The 16,337-nt window shown below is 37.4% G+C and overlaps 1 protein-coding gene across 14 annotated transcripts in view; it reads right to left on the bottom strand.

The window, feature by feature from the left end:
* LYPD6B (LY6/PLAUR domain containing 6B) overlaps nucleotides 1–16,337 on the bottom strand; it is a 216,965-nt gene that overhangs the window by 23,621 nt on the left and 177,007 nt on the right. For 5 of the 14 annotated variants that reach the window (XM_078146842.1, XM_078146841.1, XM_020984748.2 and 2 more), the window contains 2 exons: nucleotides 7,162–7,297; nucleotides 6,079–6,152 (listed from right to left, as the gene is read on the bottom strand). The exons of 4 other annotated variants lie outside the window; for them this stretch is intronic. The gene's annotated coding sequence lies outside the window, so the exon portion shown is untranslated. The remainder of the gene's footprint in view (nucleotides 1–6,078; nucleotides 6,153–7,161; nucleotides 7,298–16,337) is intronic. 5 more of the 14 variants (XM_078146843.1, XM_020984749.2, XM_020984751.2 and 2 more) reach the window with 1 other exon arrangement.

Below are 16,337 nucleotides of genomic sequence, written 5' to 3'. Positions count from 1 at the left end.
TGCATATGAATCTCCATTATAATATAGTTTGTTTTATTTTATATACACAAATTTAACACATTCATTCCAACTATCCGCATGTTTGTATTTCCTTCTTAACCTCCTTCTGTTCTTTTGTGCATTTTTAAAAATGCTACATTGACATTCTCCTCTGTCATTCTTTTTTTTGCAACATTATCACTATTTCGCCTAACCATTTCTCCTCAATTTTTAATAAAACCTCCCTTGTAATAAATAAATTTACTCAAGCAAAAAAAAAAAAGAAGAAAGGAAGGAAGGAAGAAAAGAAAGGGGGAGAGGGAGGAAAGAAGGAAGGAAGGAAGGAAGGAAGGAAGGAAGGAAGGAAGGAAGGAAGGAAGGAAGGAAGGAAGGAAGATCCCTATATTGGTCTCATCTGAAAATATGTCTCATTCTGCACCTCTATGCCAAGTGGGAAAAATGTTTCATCTGGAGTCAGTGCCGATAATCACATTGATTAGCATTCTTAAAGCTTTTAAAATCATTTTCCTTTACACTGCTACTGTCATCATATGAGCTATTTTTCTGGTTCTGTCCATTTTCTTCTGTATTGGATCACATATGTTGCCTTGGACTTCTTTGTCTCCTCACCAGCTAGCTGCCTTTCCCTCCGTAGAAGTCTCTAGGTTTGGGACACTTCTACCTTAGGGGTCCGCTTCTGATTGGTGATTCCCTCCATGGCCCTACTATTTCCAGAGGCACCCCAGTCATGCTTCTCTTTACTCCCCATTCAAGTCACTCTCTGGGCTCCACCACAACTTTGCCAGTCACCCTTCCCCAACATAAGGACCCTTCCTCCCACACTTGTAGCTACCCTCTGTGACTCGTCTCTCCCTCTTCATTAGAATGTAAAATATTTGAGGGTAGGGACTATTTTGTTTGTATCTATATCCTCAGCACTTAGCACAATGACTGGCACATAGTAAGAACTTTAAAAATGATCTGTTGAATCTGTCACTTTGATCATTTCTTAATTATATTCCATTCCATTCATTTTCTATAATTTGCAGAGCCAGTCTTCCCAACCAATTAGCACCTTTTCAGTTTCCATGTCCTTTAACCCAAAGTGCTTCTATAAAAACTTTTCTACAATATGGATCTTTTTTCCTCTTTCTTTTATCTGTTTAGGATGTATTTCACCCATATGATTCGTGTTGTCGCTGTTCAGTCATTTCAGTTGTGAGTCAGTTGTGTCTGACTCTCCATGATCCCATGTGAGGTTTTCTTGGCAGAGATACTGGAGTGGTTTGCCATTGCTTTCTCCAGCTCACTTTATAGATGAGAAAACTGAGCCAAACAGGGTTAAGTGATTTGCCCAGGGTCACACAGCTAGTAAGTATCTGAGGCTGGATTTGAACTCAGGAAGTTGAGTCTTCCTGACCCCAGATCTGGCACTATTTCCACTACACCACCTAGCTGTCCTTCCCATATGGCTTCTAACCATTAGATTCTAACCATTAGAACAATGTTTTCTAACATGAAACTTCTCATAAATCACATAAGTATTTCCAGCTATATGACTTCATTATTCCCTTGCATTTTCCTCTATTTTAGATTCTATACAACATTGGCTCATGAGTGAAAATAATCTTGTATTGACTGTATGAGATATCAGGCCTTAACAGATGTGTCTATTACGGTAGGTGGAAAGGAATGAAACCTTACCACTCCATCTTTAAGTCAAGTGCATGCTTTAAGTCAAAATATGCATGTTAGACAAATATAGGAAAAATCACCTATGAACAATGATTAACCAAGCTCTCCCTTTCACGGGAAGCATTAGGCAGAAAACAAAGAGAAACATTGAATAACTTGCAGTTGCCAGACTAATTTGTAGACAACTGAAGCTTCTGTCCAGCAATTTTTTGCTACACAGTGGATAGAGTATGAGGCTTGGTCTTAGAAAGACTCAAGTTCAAATCTGCCTCAGACATTTGCTACCTGGAAAAAGTCACTTAATCTTTTTATGCCTCAGTTTCCTCAAATGTAAAATGGGGATAATATAGCACCTGTCTCCCAGGGTTGTTGTAAGGATATTTGTAAAGCACTTAGGATAGTCACTGTCATATAGCAGGTGCTTAATAAATGCTTCCCTCTTTTCTTCCTTCCTTTTTTCTCTTCCTTTATCTATTTCTTTCCTTCCTGTTGTTATTACAGATTTGTGACTTGGATTTACAATTCTGTGCTATAAACCATCAAGAAAAGCAAAAGTCACCTTTATTAAAACAATATGGCAGCAACACTGCCCTAGCCCTGAGCAAGGGCAATTTCTATTTCTATTCACCTCAGAGAGAGAACTGGGTTTATGAATGTGAAGACCCTCTCAACCTTAGGTTATAAGGTGACTAATTAGTCCACTTACCACTTATACCATACTTTTCATCTTCAAAGTGCTTTCTGGGACTTAAATAATCTTCATCATATTTCCGCTATAATCACAATGATCATCTCCAATTTATGGAGGAGGAAACTGGAGACAAAGAGGTTACAAGCCATGCCAAAGACTATTAAGGAGATCCGTATGAGAGGTGAAATTAAAACACAAAAGCTGTTGCAATGCCCATTTCTTGGTTCAGACCATTTTACCACACCTTGACCATACTATTTTCCCACCATCTGTGCCAGCACAAGAAGATAAAAACACTATTCAGTCCACATTAGAGTGAGAACTGAAAGGATTGCCATTTGCCACTTACAAACACTTCAGACTTTTTTCCCACAGTAATTCTCAGTCCTTGGTTACCTCACCCAGACTTTGTTCATTAAAAAAAAAAAAGTTGCTCAGATGATTCTTCCCACTGTCTTCTTCTTTATCCATCTCCCAATGAAGGTGAAGCACATAGAATTCCCCTCTTGTGCCCTCAGTAGAACAAGTCAGTGTGAAGGTGCCTGTCTGAGCGTGCACGGTGCCCTGGGCAGCAATGATGGTTCTCTCTGAATTTCCGCTATGAAACATGTCAACTGCTGCTTGGCAATCCTTTTATTCATTTCTTGTTGGTTCCCCAAGTGCATGCCTCACAGCAGCAATTCCAAACCTGTTCTATTCTTCCTAAATCCTTAATCCTACTGTTCCACGCCCCAACTCCACCCCTCTTAAAATTTTATCCTATCTTGGCTTACATGAGAATATACTTGCCTTAGTTTTCTTTCTCCACCTTTTCTGCTTTTCTTTCCTCCTCCTGAATAGGTATGGCCCAAGGTCTTTAGCCTTTTGTCTCAACTCACCCTCACTGATATCTACTTTCAGTTTCAACTATCATCATTATGTTGATGATTCTCAAATATTAATTTTCTGTCACCAAAAAATGGCATAAATAACTGTTTCACATGCACATATTCTATGTTCCTGTACTCCTCTAAAATACATATTTTTACACATAGCAAGTTGGATTAGGTGACCAGGTTTCATTCCATCCATATGTTATAATATACACATTAACTAAGGTCTAATAACTTATAAAGAGCCAACATTTGATTATTTTTACTAATGAACCAGTGGTGTGTAGGATCTAAAACAATGGAAAATGCAAAAAATCATTTCCATTTGGCTTTGAAATAATTTGGGGGAGGTAGAGTGAGAGAGAGGGGTAAACCACTATCCCAATCTAATTATATTTTGCTAATGACAATATTAAAGTTCTGTTAGAACTTTGTGAATACAGTACTCATAGGCAGCCTCAGACTGAGTCAAAGTGAAAGCCTTTCTCAGAAATAGTCATTATGCTGACAAACATGTTATGCGTTTCATGCTGACATCATTACTACCCAGGTTGCTCCACAGATCACGACAAGAAGCTGGGAGGATTCCACATAAGCCAATTCCCTTCCTATTCAGACCTTAGGCCCCAAAGCATACCTGGGTAGCAGAGGGAAGGATGCTGATATTCCATACATTACTCATCATCACTGGGGAGATATATGTGTGCATACACATTATAATATGCATATATAATATATGCATGCATGCATGCATATATATATGTACATGTATATGTATATATGTGTACATATATACACATATACAAACATGTACATAAACACACTTGGACAAAATGTGTTTTTTTCTCACATATTTATGTGTATAAAAGAAATCTGTTAGCTTAACAAACTAAGTGACTTATGTGACTGTGAGCATATCACTTTGCTTCTGTAGGCGTTGGTTTCCTGACTTGTTCCAAAAAAAAAAAAAGAGTAATTGATTAGAAAAGATAATTGCTAAGCTTGCTTCCAGATTTGGCATTCTTTGATTAAGTTTTTAACCTTCTCAGGGATCCACCTCTCAGGACTAATTCATAAGTAGTTACAGAATCATCTTCCCTCACCAACTTTCCTTACACTAATTAGTAGCTATGGAAATGGAAATTACTTACTCTAGTAATTTCAACTTTACTACTGTTGAATGATTTGCATATTGATGGAGCCACGGAGGTCCCAGAAAGTCCTAAGACTGCATTCCTTTTCCATGTCCCACACATTTCCACTCCACTTAACTGGATGTGAAATGTGTGCTTCTTCTATCAAAGCCAATATTTATTCATCTCACCTAAGAAAAGCCTTTCCCTCTTGTCTAAGTAATGATTCCAGCCTAGTGGACCATGGTGATTGAAGTTGGGGTGTAATGGAAAGACCACTGGCCTGGGAGGATGAGAACTGGTTCCGTCCTAAATCTACTATTAATTAGCTAGGTGGCCTATTTATTTCATGTCTCAAAGTCTTAATTTCCTCATCTGTAAAACAATCTCTAAAGTTCCTTTGAGCTTTAATCTTCTACAATTTCTAGGCGTTGGAGAGGATACCCAATCTTCTTCCCCAATTACTACTACTACTATTTCTTTTCCCCCCTCCTCTTCTTCCTCTCCTTGTCCCACTTCATGCTTTTTGTCTCTACCCATCTCTCACAGTCTCTCCAAGTATCAGTGTCTCTGTTATTCTCTATGCCATCTCTTTTGGCCTTTCTGTCTCTTGCTTGCATGAATACACACACACACTCACACACACACACACACACACACACACACACACACACACACACACACAACACTGTGTCCCTTGCTGGATAAGAAATAGGAGAGCTAGGGTGCAGACAGAGATTGGGAACATGCAAAAGGCAAAGCAGCTATCTAATAAGTCTCCAATTTTATCACCTCTGGAGTTATCGTTTTTCCATCACAAAAGGACATTAAACTGTCAGCTCTAGAAGTAAAGGTGACAGAAGCCACCTTCAAAGAAACATTGTTTCACAATCAGCAGCTTAAAAATTTACAGCCTTGTCTTTCTGTTCACACAAAGTCTCTTCTCTACTCCATCCAAATGAGAGCAGAAGATACAACAGGAATGTTTCACCCTGGGAGAAAGCAGCCTGCTGTGCACTACACTTCCGCTAGTGAAAAGAGGGGGGTAGTTAGCTGATTATATGTCTACATATTGAAAACAATCAAACAAATGAAAAACAATGTAGTTAGTTCAATGTGTGCCTCCCTAATGGAAAATAAGGAAAAAGTCTTTCCTCTTAATGAGTGTGAAAAGTAAAGTTTACTTACTATAAAAGTCAGGACTCTTCACTTCTTTCTCTACAATTCTTATTTTAATGAACTTAATAGCATAATTATGTTTTAACACCTAACATAAACTCAACTAACTTGTGGCATGGAAAAAAAAAAGCTAGTTGGACTAGCTTCACATTTAAACAGAGCCTTCCATGATGAAATGAATGGAGGACAACCCTTATCTGCCTCTGTCTGCAAGAAAATATTAACACATGAATTTAGATAACACAATAAAAACACAAAACAAAAAACCAAACCTACTTTCTGAAGTTAACCCCCAACATGGTATATTCTACCAAGTCACAAGCAATAGAATATCAAGTTAGGAAGTGAAGCTCGGCTGCTATCTCATGAACATTATCTTTTAAATGTGCTTAACCACACTCCCTTTGAATTGCATTATTCAAGTCCTGGCCATAAATCACAGATTTCCAGAACTTACCAGTTCCTTCCTTTTGTCACCTGAAAAATTCCCCTTCCAACCAGAACACAAAGAATAAATCTTTGCACCCACCTCCTTTTCTTTACACCTGGTCACTGCTCTCATCAGCCTTCTTTCCATCCAGCCAGAAGCTGTGTCGGTTTTTACTGGAATAAGAGAAATCAATTTGAGTCCCTTTACCTAATCTGTTCCTCGCCTTTCTTCCTACACTCAGCTCCCTTATAAAATGTCCTGACTCGAAAACGGAGGTTCAGTTCAGCTCAGTGAGAGTGATTAAGCAATTTATAAACCGGCTCAGAGAGCCTGCTTCTAATTGCTATGACCCCATGGACAAGTTTCATTCTTACTTCCAGAAGGCAGGGGAGGCTGGCCAATGCTTCATACCAAACACACTCTGGGCTTGTTCCTGCATTGAACTTTTTGGAGACAACAATCACTTTTTTTTTTAAACCAGGTCAATATGAGATTGTAAAGGTGAAAATTTTTCAGAGTTCAAGCTACAACCTCAAATGACTCTCCTAGATTATTCCTCCATTAGTTCACTGACAGAAGCTTTGGCTCTAGTCCTCAAACTCACAAAGGCAAGGCTCACTGGACACCACTTCAAAGAGTGTAAGGGTCAACATTCCTCAGGCGTAAGACCTAGGAGGCACACAGCAGAATTATCTTGCCAAATATTTCTGTCCATTATTCCCAGAAAAAAAAATACAGTATGTATGGAAGAAGAAACAATAGGTAAAACCTCAGCTCCTCCCTCCCCCCAAACTCCACAAAGTACCCTCATAGCTTTCTTTCCTTTGGAGCTATTTTTAAAAGCACACAAACAAACCTCAGTTATACATCTAGAATTGACTCCCTAGCAGCTAATTAATAAATAAATCCTTAATAAAAGGATTTGTTCTGTGAACTTTGGATTCAGTCAAAGGGCAGCATTGAGGACCTAGGGGCCAAATGTGGCTTCAAGGATGCAGGTTCCCCACCCCTGCCCTAGTCAATCTCTATTTTTTTGAAGTTATTCCCCTCTCTCAAGGTCCAACCCCGGTTTGATATCCTTCATAAAGACCTCTCTGACTCTCCCTCCACCCCTAAGTGAAAACAGCCTTTCTCTTTCATTCTCATCACAGCACTTTACCCCAACCAATACTCTGTACTTACTTCATTCTATCTGTATCTTAGATATTAAAATGTAAGTCTCTTAGAAGCAGGGTCTTTGTCCCTCCTTTAGCTTGCCCCTGTATCCCCAGCATCCAAAACTGGAAAGATGGAAATACATCTGTGTAGATGAGAAGAGCTAAAGAGACACAGAAAGCAGAGAAAGAGGAAACATGGGAGAACAAGAATGAATAGGATAATCATAGCTTTATTGTGGGTTCACCTTGTACCAGAAAAACCATCCCAACAAGGACAATTGGGTTATGAAAATTTCTTTTGGGCACTCAAAGCCATATGCTACAGGGCTATTAGATGCTGATAAAGGAGGTCTATTCCAGGAGATGAGTAAATCAAAACTAAGCTTAGAGACCCAAGGAAAGAAAGTGAGATTGAGAATTATTTTAGAATATTATATAAGCAAAGAGTCTCTGAGTGTATAAATATTAGCAATTGGGAAGAAAGGATGGAGGCAAAAAAAATAGAAGCTATAATTGCTATTAGCAAAGACTGTGAAATCTAGATAAAGTCCTTGCCAGTTGTAAATTCCTTTGATTCTATGATTACATAGCATCCACCCTAGAAAAAGAAAAGAACAGTTTCAAAGAAATGTGAACAAAATACATATTAATGCACATAAAATCTCACTATAATTCTATCCTTGGAGTCTTAGCCAAAGTACCATACTTATAGGTAAAATAGGCTTATCATGGGTGACTTCTGATACTTTCAATGAATACCCTTACTCAAAGAATTTCTACAAAAAAATCCTCCTTATATCAAATGTGAGAATGCTTCATGTTACAAGAACATCTAATTAACAAAAAGAGAATATGTAAGAACTAAAAGAACATGGAGTTGTTTGTTAGGAGAGAGCAGAGTGGGGTTGGGTTACATAAGGAAAAATCTTGGAGAAGTGAATTTGGGTCTATTCTGTGAAAGACACACTGTTGAGCAAAGTGGGAAAGGTGTCTCCCAGCTGGGGGAAAAGGCCCAACAGTTTATTTCTTCTCTTCTAAACTGACCAACTCAAAACATAAGCCATCCAGATTCAGTAGAAATTCTAGTAAAGTAGTACTAAGTAGAAGAAACAATATGTACAGAGTTACAAGACCTGAGTTCTGATTCTGCCCCTTCCCAGCTGTTTGATCTTGGTCAAATCCCTTGAGTATTCAGCCTCAGTGGCTTTATCAGTAAAATGACGATAATAATACTTGCACCAACTATCTCACAGCGTAGTTTCACGTATAGCACTTTTTAAGTTGTAAAGCATAAATATGAGCTATTACCAATACTACCAGATCTTAGCCCCCAAGAGAACACAATTTCTTGTGCTTTTTATTAAAAGTAACTACAACCCTCTTTTTCTTTTCCTTTCTTGCTTTTCTCACTTCTTTGTTTCTTCAGAAGAGTTTAGAATGTGACAAATGAGTTACTAAATAATTGATCTCTACAGGAGGGAAGGGACCATGTACAGTTGCTGTTGTTCAGTTGTTTTTCAATCACGCCTGACTCTCTGTGACCCCACTTGAGGTTTTCTTAGCAAAGATACTAGAGTGGCTTTGTCATTTCCCTCTCCATCTCATTTTGCAGATGAGGAAACTGAGGCAAACAGCATTAACTAACTTGCTCAGGGTCACACAGCGGGTAAGTGTCTGAGGCCAGATTTGAACTCAGGGAGATGAGTCTTCCTGACTCCAGAGCCAGTGCCTTGTGCACTATGGCGCCACCTAGCGGCCCCATATGCACATATAAGGGACAGACAATGAAGCAGGAGAGGGAATATCCTGAGACATTCTAGTACCATCTTGACTTCACCTGCTTCTCTCTTCTAAAAGAAGCACAAGACTTGTTCTACTTCTTCTCTGAACCAGTCTTATCTGTCTCAGTTTCGTACTGCTGAATACCAAGAGGTTGTGTGTGCAGATAGGCTAGGGCCCACTCAGCTTTGTTGGAAAGGATGCGATAAGATCTGTCAGTCAAGCTTTGAGAAGAAACTTCCCTGCTTAATCACTCCTCCAAGGTTAATTTTCATGAGCTACTCTTGTGAAATGTGTATCAGTTGAACTACTTACAGAACAGTTAGGATTCAGTGGGACCTTGGAGAAAGGACAGAATTGAGGAAACTTGGCCAAATTTTGCGATAAGCAGCAGCCCGCTTCCACTTTTATAAATGTATTCCGTGTTTTTGGCTTCCTTTAGTCTAGGTAATTACATCTAGCATTAGATTAGAAGTGTCATGCTTTGGCAGTATCTAACCAAATTTATCTCTGGAGCTTTTCATAGCTGGGGAAGCATTAATCAAAATATCCCGTGAAAATGAAAATTTATTATGATGCACACCTTAAAAAACCTTTATACTGACTGTTTCCAAAATTGCTAAGAATTCATATGAATAACCTGCTCTAGGTGAACAGAAGGGTACTGTGGGAAAGTGTTATTTATGTTGAAGTTCTTTGGGTTCATTATACATGGGGCATGATACCGTTCACCAGGAGGCTCCCACTGTCTAATGAATACAGCTTCAAAGTAATCCATACCTTTGACCAAAATAAAGCTGAAAACAAAATAAGGAAATATTTATTAAGCACCTACTATGTGACAAGTGGGCAGCTAGGGGGCACAGTGCCTCACCTGGAATCAGGAAGACTCATCTGAGTTCAAATCTGTCCTCAGACATCTACTGGTTGTGTGACCCTGGCCAAGTCACTTAACCATGTTTGCATCTATTTCTTCATCTGTCAAATGAGTTGGACAAGGAAATGGCAAACCACTCTAGTATCTCTACCAAGAAAACTTCAAATGGGGTCATGATGAGTCGGGCACAACTGAAAGGACTGAATGGCAACAAAATCCCAAAAGAAAGATGATAATAAAAGTAGTAGCATGGTTTCTAGAAATCACAGTGAACAGTTAAGCTGTGAGTAATGGACGTACTTGTGGTAGGTAGAAAAACAACCTCAATTAGAGACCAGGCTAAGAGGTGTTAACAAGGGATTAGTGCCTAGAAGGGCCCCTAGCTAAAATCAAAAGAGAATTTCCAGGGTATTAGGTAAGGGGAATTGTGGAGAGAAATGTTCATGAATGTATCTCCTGTACCGGCAAGACATATGGAAAACATCTGAAATCAGGAGCTGCGAAAACTCTCATTTCAATGGCTTTCAGCATATTTTATTATATTGTACGCCTTTACTTGGTTTAAAATTTTCACCTTGCCTTTCTAAGAAGGGAGCAAAGTATAACCTTGACCTTCAGATATGTCAAAGATTCTTCAAGGTCACAGTCACTTTTCCAGGCGATTTTTCTTTTTTGTCCAAACCTGTGATTTCTTTAGCCTGAGAAACTTCTGGAATAGAAACTCCTTCTACCTAGGCAATCACAGAGGTCTACAACCTACCGTATCTGAGAGTTGCCTGATAAATCATGATCCCTAACCTGACATATGTCTGAAGTAAGACTTGAACCCCTGTTTTCCAGACTCCTAGGCCAGTTCACTCTGCACCTCTTCCAGCTGATTACTATACCCATAAATAGATCAGGTTATACTGACATAAGAAACACCTCAAGTCCTGAAAGAATGAGAACAGATCCAAAATGCGTCCATATTGTTTACTTGGCAGTATTCTTATGTGTAAAGATACTTCTCCTTTCTCTATAGTAAAAATGAAATCTATTTTGGAACATACATTTTTTAAAAAATCTATGCATTTACTTTTATTTAACTTAGGTCAACAGGAGTCAGTGTTTATAATGTAAGGCTTGGAGTCTGGAAGACCCAAGTTCAAATCTCGCCTCAGATAGTCACTTAAACTCCTCTGTGTCTCAGTTTCCTTATATGTAAAATCAGGATAATAATAGCACTCGCCTCATAGAGTTGTTGTGAGGATCAAATGAGAAAATACGTGTTTTGCAAACCATAAAGTGATACATAAATGCTAGCTATATTTACTAAATGAATCCACTGCATAGAGCTTCTAAGCTGTTTTGCTCACACTTGGCACATCAGTAAATGAACAGAAAAGTCATAAGGACTGCTAAAATACTTCATCCCTGGCATTGAAGGGCATTTTGTGACTTGAAGCAACAGTCCTCATGATTGTAGACTCACTTTCTACAGCAACTGCAAGTGTCTTACAAGACGTTTCTATCTTTTTTCGTCTCTTTGAATGAACTTTAACCCTGACTTACTCGGTTGCTCTGTGCATTCCCCCTAGCTTTAGTTCTGTAGATTGATTTCTAGACTGTGCCTAATTGGTCCTGGAAGCAAATTCGACCTTGAATTCATTAGGAAAAGAGCACTACAACTAAGAACTTATTTGCCTTGTCTCCAAAGGTGTTCCACATCCATTTGAAATAGCTAGAATTTTAATCTCCTTTTGGTAGGGAGCCAGAATTTAGAATTGTCTCCTGATAATTAAACTCTCTCTGTTTTTGGCATACCATTACAGTGGGCCATTTAGAGGGTATCAGGGATCGAAGTACTTACTGAAGATCTATAATTGGGCTAGCACACTGCTAGGCACTGTGGAGACTACAAAACAGGTCACAGTGTCCAACCTCACAGAGCTCCCTAAACTCACTGAGGATACAAGAGCCAGACATGTAAAACACTTAGAGAACAGAGCAACTCAGTATATCATTAAGCAACAAAACAGGTGATCTAGGGAGGCAGTTCTCAGAGTTTGGGCCAGAAACTTCTGGAGGTCCCTGAGATCCATTCTGGGGGTCTATGAAGTCAAAGCTATTTTAATGGTCATACAAAAACATATTCATTTTTAATATGGTAAATGGCGATAGATATTACCCACAAAAGCTCTCTTAGGGGTCCCCAATAATCCTTAATAGTGTATCTGGGTCCCGAGATCAATAAATTTGAGAATTGCTGGTCTAGAGTATAAAGAATTCAGAAAAAAATGAAACCAGTATGCTAAATTGATCAGAAAAGCTTCACGGAGGAAGAGACACAAAATTCATTCATTTGACAATTGCTTATTAAATGCCTACTATGTTACATCATTGTGCTAAAATGCAATGAGTGTTAAGATAGACTTCCTGTTGTCATAGAGCTTATAGATTAGGAAAAATCAAGGACTAAAGGATAAATAGGCATTGGGTAGGTGAAGAAGAGGAGGGAAATATTCCTGGGGCAAGGGGCAACAGCAGGAAAAGAAAAGGGCTAGAGATGATTATTCAGTTTGATTCAACAGACCAAACATGTATTAAGCACCTACTGTGTGTAAAGAACTTTGTGCTAGATGATAAAGAAGATACAAAGTTTGGATAAGGCAGTCCTCATGAAGCTTACAATGCAGTAGGGGTATGAGATGTGTAAATATAATTTTAAAACAATACTCACTAGCTGTGTGACCCTGGGTAAATCACTTAACCCCATTGCCTAACCCCCCCCCAAAAAAAAAAAAAACAAAGGGAGAAGAGAGAGGTAAGGAAAGGTTCATGGAGAAGGTAGAATTTCAGGTACACGATATTATGTTATCCATGGAATATGAATGCTTTTTGGAATGGGCAGGTCAAATTGTCCATTGTTATAATTTGTGCAGCAGATTGCAAGTATATGTGTCAATCCAGGTATTGTCACTCCACATGGCATTGTGAAAATTTTACCATTGGAGTCCATAGACCTAGATTTTTTTCCCCCTATCTCTATAACCAGCTAGCTTAAATAGTTAGGTTAAGTAGATTACCAACCTTCTCTAGTTTTCAGTTTCTTTCTTTTTTTCTTTTTAATGTTTTGCACTGAGTTTTATTGATCTTTTATTTTAACATTGAAAACATTTATAGATTAATACCTCTTAATGAGAAAGTTCTTGCAAGAAAGTAAAATATTTCCATTAAATTAATAATACAGTGACCTCATCTGAAAGTTCATGCAACTGTAGTACTGAGGTCTATTTTTTTAATCATCAGAAATCTGTTTTTTTCCCTCCAGCCCTTTAGAGGAACTAAACATTTAAAGAACAATTAATTCCAATACTATATAAACTGTTTGAAAATAAAACAGGAAAAAAGGGGTCCTACAAAGTTACTCTATGGCACAAATATTTTCATACCTAAACCAGGGAAAATCAAAAGAGATAAAAAAAACTATAGTGCAATATTTCTAATGAATAGTGATGCAGAAATTCTAAATAAAATATTAGCTAGGAAACAATATATCACAAAGATCATATACTTTGGCCAGGCTGTATTTATACTAGGAATGCAGGGTTGATTCAATATTAGGAAAAATATAAATATAAGTGAACATATTCATAACAAATAAAACAAAAATTATACCAATAGATGCAGAAAAAACTTTTGATATGATACCAAACTCATTTTTGTTACAAATACCAAAAAGCATAGGAATAAATGGAGCTTTCCTTAAAATGATAAGTAGTATCTACCTAAAAGCAAGAGGCAGCATTTATCTATAATGAGGATAAGCTAAAGGCGTTTCCAGTAAGATTGAGGTAAAGCAAGGATGTATATTATCATCATTGCTATTCAATATGCTGTTAGAAATGCTGGCTAGAGCAATACAACAAGAAAAAGACATTAAAGGAATAACCACAGACAAAAAACAAAGTGATCTCTTTTTTTGTACATGATATGATGGGTTACTTAAGAAGACTCTAAAAATAGAGAAAGTCAACTAAAAAGCTAATTGAAAGAATAAAAAAAACCTAAGCAAAGTTGCAAGATGTAAAATTAACCCACACATATCATCAGCATTTCTGTGTATTTCCAGTTAAATCCAACAGGAAGAGATAGAAGAAAAAAAAGAAATGTGATTTAAAATAACTAGAGAGTACAAAAAATACTTTGGAGTCTATCTGCCAAAACACACTCAGGAATTATATAAGCACAATTACAAAAAAACCTTTATACACATAAAGACAAATGCAAATAATTGGAGAAATATTAATTTCTCATGGATATGCCAAGCCAATATAAGATAAATGATAATACTACTAAATTAATTTACCTATTCAGTGCCATAATCAATCAAACCATCAAAGCATTACTTCAGCGAGCTGGAAAAAAATAATAACAAGATTCATCTAGAGGAACGCAACGGCAAGACTATCAAGGGAATTAATTTTTTTAAGTGGGAAGAAAGGGAGTTTAGCAGTATCTGATCTCAAAGTATATTACAAAGCCATAATTATCCAAATAATTCGGCACTAGGTCATTATTTGACAAAAACCTATTGGGAAAAATGGAAAGCAGTCTGGCAGAAACTAGCTATAAACCAACATTTCATACTATATATCGACAAGCTCCAAATGAGTACATGTATTAGACATAAAAAGTAACATCCTTTTATGTTCTTTTTACAAACAAATTAGCAGAGAAGGGAAGATATTACCTGTCAGGTCCATGGATAGTGGAAGAGTTTATGACCAAACAAGAGATAAAGAGGTCCACATGAGGTAATAAGGATGGAATTGATTACATAGAATTTTTAAAAAGATTTTGCACAAACAAAACTTATACAGCCAAAATGGGAAGAGAAACAGAAAATTGAGGAAAAATTATTCGTAACATTTGTCTGATAAAGGTCTTGTTTCTAAAATATAGTAAACTGAGTCAATTTTATATGAATAAGAATCATTCCCCACTTGATAAATAGTCAAACGCTATAAGGGCAGCTTTCAGAGGAAGAAATCCCAAGCTAGCAATAGCCATATGGGGAAAAAATGCTCTAAATCACTAATAATTAGAAAGATGCAAATTAAAAATAACTCGTAAGTACCAGCTCATACCCACCAGGTTAGCAAAGTTGACAAAAAAAGGAAAATGACAAATGCTTTGGGAAAATAGGTACATTAATGCACTGTTGGTAGAGCTGTGAATTGGTGCATCCATTCCAGAAAGCAATTTGGAACTTTGCCCCCAAAAATCTTTAAACTATAATACCCTTTTGACTCAGTGACCTGTTACTAGTTCTATATCCCAGATAGATCAGAGAAAGAGGGAAAGGACCTATATGTATAAAAATATATATAACATGTTCTTTTTGTGATGACAAAGAACTGGAAATTGAGGAGGTGCCCATTATTTGGGAATGGCTGAACAATTATGGTATATGAATGTGAAAAAATATTATTATGCTGTCTGAAATGCTGAAGAGGCTAGATTCAGAGAAACCTGGGAAGACTTGCAAGAACTGATACAAAGCAAAGTGAACAGAACAAGAACAATTTATACAGTAATAACAATATTGTAAAGATAAACAACTCTGAAAGACTTAGGAACTCTGATCAACGGAATGACCAACCACAATTCCAAAGAATTCAAGATGAAATATGGATCTGCCTTCTGAGAGAGGGATGATGAACTCAGAATGCAGATTAAAGCCTGCTTTCTTTTCTTTTCTGTCTCTTTTTTCCTTCCTTTTTCCCCTTCTTCCTTCCTTCTTCCTTCCTTCTCCTTCCTTCCTTCCTTCCTTCCTTCCTTCCTTCCTTCCTTCCTTCCTTCCTTCCTTCCTTCCTTCCTTCCTTCCTTCCTCCTTCTGACATGGCTAATATAGGACTTTATTTTGTTCGACTGTACATATTTATAATATGTTTTGTTTTTCTCGTTTTTTTCAATGAGTGGGGGAGAGAAAGGGGGTGGGGGAGAATTTGGAATTGAAAATAAAACAAAAGGAATTTTTTAAAAAAAGACTAAACTGGAAATGGCATAAGGGGGGTAGGGTAAGACTGGAGTCAAAAGCAGTTAGGAAATTATTGAAATGATTCAAGTGAGGGGTGATAAATGTCTGGACTAGGGCACTGTCAGTGGCACCCTTCAAACAATCATCATCACAATTGATGTTTATTCATCAAAGCTCTAGTGCAAAATAAACACAAGAAGACAGCCAATTGTAACAAACAATGAAGGGGAAATGAAAATAGAGAAAGCAGAACTCAAATTCTATTAGTTACTTAAAATCTTTTTGCAAGATCCAAGTGAAACAAAGCTGTCTTTCATTTATTTCATAAGAAGCTTTTGGGGTTCCCTTTATCACATGTTATAACAGACTATATAGTAGTCATGGACTTTGAATCGGCTACCCTTGTAATTCACACAAGTATTACATTATTTCATTATATTATAGTTAAATATACTTGTTTCACCATCCTTCCTAGAGTGTAAGTTCTTTTGTCAGTCTATCTTATTCAACTCTTGAATCCTCC

Source organism: Phascolarctos cinereus, unplaced genomic scaffold (genome assembly GCF_003287225.1).
Source record: "Phascolarctos cinereus isolate Bilbo 61053 unplaced genomic scaffold, phaCin_HiC Scaffold_726;HRSCAF=1367, whole genome shotgun sequence".
Taxonomy (NCBI): Eukaryota; Metazoa; Chordata; class Mammalia; order Diprotodontia; family Phascolarctidae; genus Phascolarctos; species Phascolarctos cinereus.
The sequence above is the reverse complement of the archived record's forward strand: the minus strand, read 5'-3'. Positions and strand labels throughout refer to the sequence as shown.